Source organism: Phyllostomus hastatus, unplaced genomic scaffold (assembly GCF_019186645.2).
Source record: "Phyllostomus hastatus isolate PE091 unplaced genomic scaffold, TTU_PhHast_1.1 phas_scaffold_78, whole genome shotgun sequence".
Classification (NCBI taxonomy): Eukaryota; Metazoa; Chordata; class Mammalia; order Chiroptera; family Phyllostomidae; genus Phyllostomus; species Phyllostomus hastatus.
The window spans coordinates 27,692,345-27,703,952 of record NW_025334041.1 but is presented as its reverse complement, the minus strand read 5'-3'; positions in this window follow the sequence as shown (position 1 = coordinate 27,703,952).

Below are 11,608 nucleotides of genomic sequence, written 5' to 3'. Positions count from 1 at the left end.
GAGCTTCCTAGCTACACTTCCAATAGATTCACATTCCAAGTTGTTCCATACTTACAAGTTTTCCACTCACTAGATCAAGTATCGGCCTTTTGTTTTCCATTTCAATTATATAAAATTAAACATATATTTCCTTAGTCATATGGGAAACCTTGCAAATGCTCAATAGCCACATGTGGCTGCCCTAGTGGATAGTGCAAAATGGATGGTGTGAGGTTCTCTCTAGCCTCGAGTCTCTCAACATCATGAGACTTACTCTTCCTTCACTAGGCTGTCTAAGGAAGATACACCTTCCTTGACCACCCGATCCCCATTACTTCTCTAAACCCTCCCTACTAACCTCGGATCTTGTTTCATCTATTAGTCCCCCTGCTCCCCATTCTCATTCCCATCAGTGGTTTCTCCTTGTCCTGATTCCTTCCCCCTTTTTTTGTATCAGTGGTTCTATAGGCCAGAAGCATCAGCATTACCTGAAACCTGTTAGAAATATACTTCCCAGCCTCATCCCATACCTACTGAATCAGAAGCCCTGGGAGTGGGGACCAGCTGCCTATGTTTTCACTAGCCCTCCAGGTGACTCTGAGGTGCACTGCAGTCTGCAAACCACTGGCTGATAGCCAAGTGCACTTGGAAGAGACAAAAACTATCTAAGAGGTTACCTCTGGATAGTGTAGAGGTGAGGCTGGGGTGGATGGATAGAAGGCTAGAAGGAAGAGTTTTTACATTGTTATGATTTGGAAACCATTTCAATTAAATGTTCAGCTCAGGTTTACTTTTTTAAAGGAGGATATTTATAATATTTTGATATAATCTTTTTCTTCTTGTTCCCACCCCCATTTTGTCTCACTTGGTCTTGGGTGGAGTTTGGACCTTAATAAATTTTAACAGCTCTCCAGGTAGTCCTATAAAGTATACAATGAAATATGTTTTATTTTTTTCCACAGAATTATGCAACCATCACTTCAATTAATTTTTATAACTCTTTCATTAATCACTCCAGAAAGGAAACCTATACCTATTTCCACTGTCCCCAACCTTCCCCCAGATGCGTATTACTTTTTAGATGGACATTTTACTATTCACAATTTAAGAAATACCATTAACCATGATATACTTAAGTGAAATATATATTTCAGACATTCATATTAATTTTGGCAAAAATAAAACATCTCTCTGGGTCATAATTACTTCCCTAGGACTAAAACTTTTTTTCCCCACTTTTCAAAATACGCAGAGTATGCAAATTTTTCACCAGCCCTCCTGGGACTTTCTGAAAACAATAGTCAAAGCTGCTTTTGACCTGGAAGTGAACTGGATCCTCTATGTAACGGGAAAAGGATCTTCCCTTGTCCCCAACTACTAGCAAAGAGCCAAATTCACACCGGGGAGCGGGGAGCGGGGAGCGGGGAGCGGGGAGCGGGGAGCGGGAGGCACAGAAGCAGGTCAGGGAACGCTGCACGGAGGCCCCCACCCAAACCAAACCAAAAAGGGGGCAAGGGGACCCAGAAGCTTCCTTTGACTCAGACTGTGCCGAATATCCTAGGAAAAGGCAGGGGGAAGCCACCAGGACAAACAAAAGAGCAGAATATTTCACTCAGCCTTGAAGGGAACTTTCCAAACAGCGCCTGCCTTGATCTCCTAGGGCCAGAGGATGATAAAATGGTTTGTGGGTTCTGGCTGGTGCCACAGGGATGAGAGGCTGCGCATGGCCCCCGCCCCTCCCCACTCGTCTCTGAGATGGCTTTGTTCTCCCCAGCCCTGGGGGCTCGTGTTCCGTGGGAGGCTAGGACAGTTTTTGTTATCGACTAGACATATCAGTTTCAATGACAATCACCCCCCTAAACACATATGTGATTTCTCACGATTTTCTCCCTTGCTCTGAAAATGTTAAGTTTTAAAGGGAAAGGGAAAAAAAAAGATGTGGGTAAGAGAAGAAAAGGACTGTATCAACAGGGAAGTGACCCTCGATAAACGATGACCTGTAGAATTCTCTCTAAACTAGCTGCATCGAGTTTGCTTCCCAAATCACGAGAACATGAAGAAATCCAAGTCTTCAGAGCCTGCCCTAGGAAAGTTAGCAGAGGTTGCCGCATAAAGAGTCTTGAGACGCCAGGTATAATAGATATCTTGGTTGGGGAGGGAAATACCACATGCAATGCAATGAAATGAGTAAGGAGGGTGGTGAAGGGCAAAGGGAAAAAAAATCCCTAGCTAATAACATGTTCTTTCCTTCCTTCCTAACACAATGACCCACGTGACTTAATGAAGCCAGTGAGTTCTGAGGCTGATGTAAAAGTTCCAAAAAAAATACTCCTCGGCAGAGGCCCCTGGGTAAATGGTGTCATTTCTAATTTCTCCAGTTCCCGTGATTTAGAGCAGACCCGGGATCTGAAATTCGCACCAGCTCTTTGTGCGCGGGGGCCAGGGCAGCCGGGGCCCGGCCGGAGGAGCAGGAACGCAGACTTCCTATGTAATTTCACCACCGCGGCCCTGCTTTGTCTCACGTTTAAAATAATTTGCCAGGTAAAAATAAACTCCTCAGAATCACAGAGTGAAAAATGTACTTAACAATTCAATCCCCGTAAGTTTGGGATTGACAGAGAAAGTGCAGCTGAGGCTAATTAAATTACCCAACACGCATGAATGGTGGTTTCACTGGTGAGTTTATTAATTCACGTCGTTATCATTGTTGTTATTACCGCAACTGCGTAAATTACGCTTTTCATGAGATAGCAGGACACGGACGCTGTTCTGTGTTTGGCTGGTTCCTGGGAACCATTCTTAGAAAGCAAGCCTCGTTTGTCCTAAGTCTCACATCCCCACACGGCGTGTTCTGAGTTATTTTTGTTTATTCCTCTTTGGAAATCATTAAAATCTACAAATAATTTTTTTTAATTTCCTTCTGCCTTTGACAATAATTCTCACAATAGAAATAAGTATGGTTCGCGATGTCAGCGCCTTGCGGGGTAGTTCCCCTGCGCTGGGCCGATCTGCGGAATTCCGACTCCCAGGTTCAGATCCAGGGGAATCACACCAGCTCTTCCTCCCTCAGGGCAATTTCGGGTTTATATGGAGGAGTTGTGTGCAGTCAGATTGACACCGTGTGGGAAAACTCAGTTACCACTTGTGTATATACGCATTTGCCCAAACATTTTGGACGAATTTTAGAAGACAATTGAAATGAGCAAAATTTAACTGTAAAATACATTACACAACAATGACAAGTCTTCTTGATTCGGGAAGAATTTTCCAAATTTCCAGAAGATACTTCCTAACACTGGGAAAAAACGATTTTGGCTTCCAGGCCTCATCACTCAAAGTGTGGTCCCTGGGCCGTCGCCTGGAGCTTGTTAAAAATGCAGACTGTCAACCCCCTCCCAGACCTTCCTAATCCGAATCTGCACTTCGTCACTGTCCCCAGCTGATTCAGAGGCACAGCATAGCTGGAGGAGCACTGCGGGGGTGTGGCGGAGCAGAGAGAGAGATGCCTTCCCCCGCCTCGCCCCCCAGCAGCATCCTGACGCCGTGGTTTTCAGCACCAACGCCTAAAATATGTTGACAAACTTAGAAATTATATTCTAATATATATCCCCATCCTGAAGAAGTTTGATGCAATTTATCCAGTATCTATCTCAAAATAAATGATACAAATGAAACAACTATTGCCAAGACGATCTATTCTGCAACTCCCACCGGCTTGGAGGAAACTGACGAGTGTTCAATGGTAATTAGATAACTGACCTCATCTCCTACCATACAATCACCTTGCCACTCCATGTCCCCGAGACTGCTAATGTGACACAATGAAAATGTCGTTGGAATATGGTGGCCTGCAGCTACCCCCTTCCCCAAAAATACTTTTCTAAAGAAAAAAAAGAAGGATAAAATATTACACAAAGTAAATTTTTTTAATTCAAAATATGAATTTGTAACATAAATGCCAATTTCAGATCCACTTTCTTCCCTACCATGAAGGTCTCCCTAAATTTCATACCATGCGAAAGTAGCCTATTTTAGGGGCTACGTTTATAGATAGCACCATTGTATAATTACTTGGTGGATTACAATTACAAAGTACTTTTGCTTATTATGATAAGTGTTCTCTTTTAATTTTTATCTCAAATTAAGGAAAACGATATTCATTCCCTCACTTATAAAATATTCATGCCAAATAATTTGACATTTTAATAATCATAACTATGCTAAAATTCTTTGCATTGGTAAAGACCTTACACTAGTTTAGTTCTTGGGGGGAAAAGAAAAGAAATTTTAGTTCTTGAAAAAGGGTTTCACTTAGAATTATTTTAAGTACAAAAAGTGGTATATTAAACAGGACCATCACTTTACAGAAATAGTTTCCCACGTGTTTTACACTAACTTCAACCATCTTAGGGAGAAACAGATAGAATGTTTTTTGTGTATGGTAACTGTGATCCTCTTCTAGATACAAATACACCCCCTGGGCTGAAAAACTCCTTTGGCGATATGCACAGCATGAGCTTTCACTGCGGTACTAAAGCATTCTGAATGACTGTGGGGGAGTCCAGGGATCCCTAGCTCCTGCCATGAAAACTGTCCTTCTGATTCCTCTTTTGCAGAAGACATTGCAAAAGCAAAACTCTCAACTCGTACTCATGGATACCTGTGGACATCAAGGTTCGGCTTCTTTAGAGTTGGTCCTGGGGCTGCTCTTCACGGCTCCAGGGGATGTTTGCAAATGCAGCGTGGCCATGAGGAAAGATGGAGATCTTGGTGGGGTCGCCTCCTGTGCTGAGGAAGGGCAGGATTGCCAGGAAAGGCCCCTCCTTAGCTTGTGTGGATGGAGCAAAACAGCCTGGAGAGCAGGGGAGAGGAAAAAAGGGGTAGGCTTGCAGTGGGTAGATAGTGGTGGAAGGAAGGCAGCAGGGAGGGAATTAGCAAGAACTTCAGAGAATATGGGGAAAGTGTTTCGGCTCTGGTCAGGGTTAGGGTAGGCTACAGAATAAAGCACTGCCCAGGGAATAGCAGAGGGTGTCCACGGTCATGTAAGGTACCATGGGGGTCTCATCTAGTACACTTAGGTTCAGGGCAGCTGGATAGAGCTAGAATGAGGGCCGTGGTCCCATGGAGTGGCTCTGGGAAGTTTGTTCAAGAGTATGGTGGGGAGATAGGAGTGTGTTCTTAGCTGGGGCCTGGTGGGAACAAAGAGGCGAACAAACCCCAGCAGGTGGCTTGGGAGTATCAGTGTCCTAATGAGTGCGAAAACATATAGTGATCCCGTATTCCCACTTTCTCCAATGGCTAAAGGCCAGGAAAAATTCAGTGTAGCATTCCTAAGTAGGGGTCATCTTCTGGAATGCCACCCGAAATCCTGATGGAGCTAGAGAAATATTGGTCTATTCGAGAGCCAAAGGACACCTAGGAGTGGACTTCAAAAAGCTGAGATGGGACAGTGAGTGGCCAGGAACAGATGCAAAGCGGTGAAGCTGTGTAAAATTAAGAGAGCAACCTATGTGGGGTGCAGTGAGGTAAAAAGAGTCCTAGTTCTGCTAAGTTGAAGTGGGTCTTAAAAAAACACAAGAATTATGGGCAGAAGGAAAAAGGAAACTTTATTTAGCACACATTGTTTTCAGGTACCCTTCTAGATGCCCACAATAAATAAAATGTTTGCTATAATCTGGGTCTATAAAGTTTATCACAAAACTTAGCTATTAGGGTAGAGAAACAGCCTGTCTTCTAGAGATTTTAGTATATTGGAGCTGAAAAAAACATTGGAGATATTGCTGTGGATAATCGTAAGGACTAAAAAGATGACCTAGTAACACAACATGAAAGCACTTTAAGATTATAAGTAAGGAATACATATATGAAAATGTGTCCTCTGTTAGGAAAAATAAAGATGAAGTGTCTTTGTGTGAGATCCAGTCTAATGGCTTTGCTTGAAAATGCACAATAATTGTTCGTATGTCTATCAATCTTTGAAGGAAAACTTCCTGAGAGTTGAGATAAGAATACATGACAAGGATCAGAACATGAAGATGCTCAGTGTTAAAGAAAGTTTAACATTTACCCTGTTATTACTGATAGTTAATATGGCAAGAATGTAGACATTTCAGCGTTTCTAAAAAATATTGTGAGTGGCAATCCTATACACCTTCTAAGTCTACTAGAATCAAGGTACTATTTAATTCCCAATATTTTCATCACCTTGGATTTTTACAGATCTAATTGAAATGCCATCATCTCCTCTGTGAAGACTTCATTCTTTTGAGGAAGTGAGTCTCTCCTTTCTCAGGATCTCGTGGTCTCTGCTTAGCTCTCTTTTGCAGCACTGTTAGTTCCCTATAAGGTTTTGAGCTCCTTGATACAAGGACTATGTTAATACATCCTTAAAGCCTGGCAGTATGTAGCACACCCTACGTAATCAATAAATATTTGTTAAATAAATGAATAAAAAAGCAAGTTGAGAATGTGAGATATGTGTACTAAGTCAGACCCACTGCATAGACTCAGTACCTAAATCAAATGTAAAATTTCAAACACTGTTAGGAGGATGGGGAAGCTGTTTCCATGGCTAACTCCCTCCTCCTTCGAGTGTTGGTTTAAGTGTCATTATCTTGCTACTGTGAGCATCCCCCCTAGAATGGAACACGCCCACCCCAGCCCCCATTTTCCTGCCTCTCTCACCCGGTCCCAGTTTTCCAGTGTTTGCTCATTGTGTGTCTTCTTCAACGAAAAATGAACGCTGTGAGGGAAAAAGCTTTTTCCTCTGTTTTGTTCACTTCTACATCCTAAATATCTATGACAGGAGAGGCACACAGCAGGGGCTCAGAGTGTATTTGTGGAATTCATGTGATGAATGAGAACCTGGTCAAAAGCACTCGTGTGTGTTTTGTTGACTGGGGAAAGTAGACTCAAAGTTTTAGGTGAGTTTGTAGATTTGTACGTTAGTGGCTTATCAAAGAGGGGGACCTTACCACCTTCAAGAGTGGCGTCAGGTGTCAGAATGTAAGACACATCCAATGTTAGACATACAAGTCTAAGTCAGTGCATTTTGATACAGATGTTTCATAGGCTAGAGCTAGCATGAAGCATTTTTTAAAGGTAGTTATTTCTGATGAGCTTTTAAATTTTTATTTTTATTTTTTTATTGTTCAAGTATAGTTGTCTCCATTTCCCCTACCTTTTCCCTTTATTTTTTATTTTTATTTTTTTTATTGTTGTTCAAGTACAGTGAACTACTTTTAGGCTGATACCCTAGGGTGCCATATTTTTTTTCTTGTAGGGGTGTTTTTCTAAGGGTGTTTAGTTGAAGGCTTCTACATAAATCTAACATAATCATTATTTAGTACTTGCTGTTTTACAGCCGTTATTGAGGCTAAACCCACCAAGACAAAGAGCTTTGACCCACATTTATATTGTCTATTCGGTTGTGAAACTTTGGTCAAGAAGTCCACAGTCGAAAGTCATTTCCCATGTCTATGAACCAGTCCTACAGATACACACACACTCCCTCCTCTTATCTCTTCATCACCATATATTTGAGTTCCCCATCCTAGACCATGGTACCAGCAACTAAGAATGTCAAGGGAGATGAGTAATTGTTTCTGCTCTGCCCTGCTGGGGTGACGGACCACGCTCACACATAGCACAGGGGAGCTGGGCTGAGGACCGCAGGAGTAGCAATTTCAGAGGAGGAAGCGAGAATGAGAATTGATGGAGGTTAAGCTGGAATGGATAGTAGGAGCTAGAATTTGATCTAAGTTTTGAGAGGATTTGGCAAAAGGAAGATGAAAGAATTTTTCTTTTAGGCCAGCCACGTCTTCTAACTGATCCTGCGGTTTATTACAGGGGAAAGTCCTCAGTCTCTTAACACTTCTTGATTTTTTTCCCCTGTAAAATATGTGTGAGTATGCTTGGCCCTTCAAGGTGCTGACTCCCTAATTTGTTTTACCTGAACGAAGGTGCAAATGTTTACATCGAGAATCTGGAGTGCTGTCTCCACCCCAGCTCTTCTTTCGTAATCCCTCAGATGAACGATTTCTTAGCCTTCTTTACTGGTGAGCACTGCAAAACGGTGACTGTTCATTGTTGCCAACATTCCTGACTGGTAAACTGATAAATGAATCACCCTGCTGTATTCCTTGCACCTGCGTACGGCTGTCTTCTCTAACGTGCTTAGCCAGAGTGTAGTAGATGCATCTGCTTTACAAGTTAACCGACAGAATTTGTTTATAAACCCACTGAAGAGCTAAATGAAGCAAACTGCATTATCGTGCTTGCTAATTACATTTCATTTCAGCTGAAAGCTTATTACAGATACAGCCTGAAAACCTGACTTTTTAATTTTGTTTGCATCCACTTCTGCTTTTACTTCAGTCCCCGGAAGACTTTTTCCCCCTCGTAAAACTAAGCAGGAGGATTAAAGCAGTTGACTGCAGGAGGCTATGGAATTGGTTAATATCCCCTCAAGTGCGTTTCTTAATAAGAAAGGGCCTTTACTGTTGGTATAGATTGGTATCACTTTCTGTACTAATGGACTCCACACACATTTATAAGGCATGGATGTCTTCCACTGGCCTTTAACTCACTGCTTCCTGAGCAGGAGCTACAGTTCTTCTAGATGCAGCTATGGGACTATAAGGGCAGAACAAGCTGATATCCAGATGCACAGGTATCTGAACAAGCCATATTCTTAAAACTGTCATGTCAACTCCGATGTGCTCTCCTCCTTTCTCATCAAAGCGAAGTGGTACCCAACATTTCATTAACTGCGGGTTTTGCGTGTATTCAGGAATGGCAGGAGCCGTGCTGGCCTCAGCTCTGTTGCTAGATGATCTTTCCTCCTTTCCCCCTGAAAAGCAGTTTTCCCCTTCCACCATCTCCATCAATCCACAATAGGTAAAAATTATCATTATCTGCTACATTACTTGCAAAAACCACCATACTGTATAATGAATGACCCAAATCTCTAGGCTATTTAAATTATTATACTCATTTATAATTTCTCTCTGATACAATTAGAATCCTCCAAGTTTGTGTATGCCTGGTTCCTTCAAGTTCACTCTGCCATGCCTGGAGATGCCACCTCAGAAGGCTGTAATAGCCTTTTGATGGTGGCAGATGCAGCAGGCGCTGAGCTATCTGACCACAAATGACAAAGGCCTCTTCATGTTCATCACCTATCTCCCTACACAGCAATTTTCAAAGTCTGTAGGGTCCTTTTCAAGGGGTCTATGGCATCAAAACTATTTCCATAAAAATGACAAGGCGTTGTCTGCCTTTTTCACTGTGCGTGCAGATGATGCCGAAGAAATGGTGTGTAGAAGCGACCCTGCCTTGGCCTGAATAGAGGTAGCAACCCCAAAATGCTAATAGTGGTGTTTTTTCTGTATCACCATGTACTCACAGAAAAAACAGCTAGTGTCACTTAAGAGTGTCTTTGACGAAGCAGTAAAAATTATTTTATTGGATCTCAACCCTAAAATATAAGTCTTCTCAGTGTGACACAACGGAGCGTAGACATAAAGCCTGGTGTGGCATGCTGAACTAGAGTGTGCACCTGTGCAGGCTGCGCTGGGAGCTGAAGTGGCTGGGTTGTTGCTTTTTTTTTTTTTTTCACAGAATGCCATTTTTGCTTGAAAGACTGACTGACAAACGATGGTTTTTCAGACTAAGGTATTTGGCAGACATTTTGTCAAAAACGAACAAAGTGAGCTTGTCACTTCAAGGAAGACAACTGACAGTATTTGTTGCCGACAATAAAATCTGAGCTATCAAGCAAAAATTAGAATTTTGGAAAATTCCTATCTGCCACTGTGAGCTTGACAGCTTCCCAATACTTGTAATACTTATAGGCTTTTCTAATAAGACTGATAAGACTGGTGTGATAATAATGAATGTGATTTGTTGACACCGTCTTATGAAACGTGTCAACATTTAGAAACTCTGTATAACTCTGCGAAGCAACATTTTTCAAGTGACCAACACAAAATCAGACATGAGGAAAAGATCCATTCAAAGTGCAAAATAAACCAATTGATTTTAATACATTGGTATAAAGAGCAAGAAAAATTCATTGATAGGGTTTCAGATTCCACTGGCAGCCCCACCCCATGTCCTTTAAGAAATGGACACTTGCTGAGTTTCCGAGCAGAACCACAGAGCAGTCACAGTTATCCAAAAAGGCTATTCCAATACTCCTCCCTTTTCCAGCCGCATATCCATATAAGGCTGGATTCTCTCTCTTTTTTTTAAAGATTTTATTTGTTTATTTTTACAGAGATGGGGAAGGGAGGAAGAGAGGGAGTGAAACATCAATGTGTGGTTGCCTCTAGCATACACCATACTGGGGACCTGGCCCGCAACCCAGGCATGTGCCTTGACTGGGCTGGATTCTCTTTAAATGCTTTACAATACACCACAACACACTGAATGCAGAAACAGATACAAGAATCTAGTTATCTCGCAGTAAGATATTGAAGAGATTTGCAAAAATTAAAAACATACTCTTTTCACTAAATTTGTTTTTGAAAATAGAGTTACTTAGCATTAAAATATGTTTCTAACACTAACATGTCGAGGGTTTATTATTGTTGTTAAACAATGGATTAATAAACAATTATTATTTTTCATTTTATTTTTAATGGTATATTTTCCATTACCATTTATCCCTCTTATACCCTTCTTATGGTATTTGTATTTCTCCAACTGGCTTATTTCACTTAGCACAATATTCTCCAGGTCTATCCATGCTGTTGCAAAGAGTAAACTTTGCATCTTTTTATAGCTGAGTAGTATTCCATCATGTAAATATCCCACAGTTGTTTTATCCATTTATCTACTGATGGACACTTGGGCTGCTTCCATATCTTGGTGACTGTAAATAATGCTGTAATAATACTAGGGGTGATTATGTTCTTTTGAATTATTGTTTTGGGTTTCTTCAGATAAATTTCCAGAAGTGGAATTGCTGGGTCATAAAGCAATTCCACTTTTAATTTTTGAGCTATCTCCATACTGTTTCCCACAGTGGCTGCAAAAATCTGTATTCCTACCAACAGTGCAAAATGGTTCCCCTTTCTCTACATCCTGGCCAGCATTTGCTGTTTACTGATTTATTGATGGCAACCATTCTGACAGATGTGAGATGGTATCTCATTGTGGTTTTAATTTGCATTTCTCTGATGATTAGTTATGTCGAGCATCTTTTCATGTCTATTGGCCGTCTGTATGTCCTCTTCATTTATGTGTCTACCAGGTCCTTTGCCTGTTTTTTTAATTAGATTTTTTGGGGTTTTGGTGTTGAGTTTTATTGGCACATGCCTGGGTTGCGGGTTCCATCCCTGGTCCGAGTGAGTACTGCCCCCTGGTCCAGGTGTGTATGGGAGACAGCCAATTGATCTTTCTCTCTCACGTTGATGTTTCTCTCTCCCTTCCGAACTCTCTAGAAGCAATGAGAAAAAATGTCCTTGGGTGAGGTTACACATTTTTTTATTACTAATATGGTAGGCACTAATAATTTTAACCGATAAAAATAAATTTTCTTTGGGATTATCCATAAGTTTTAAGGGTGTAAAGGGGTTGTAAGACCAAAATTTTGAGGACTTCTGCTTTATGTCATACTGTCGTT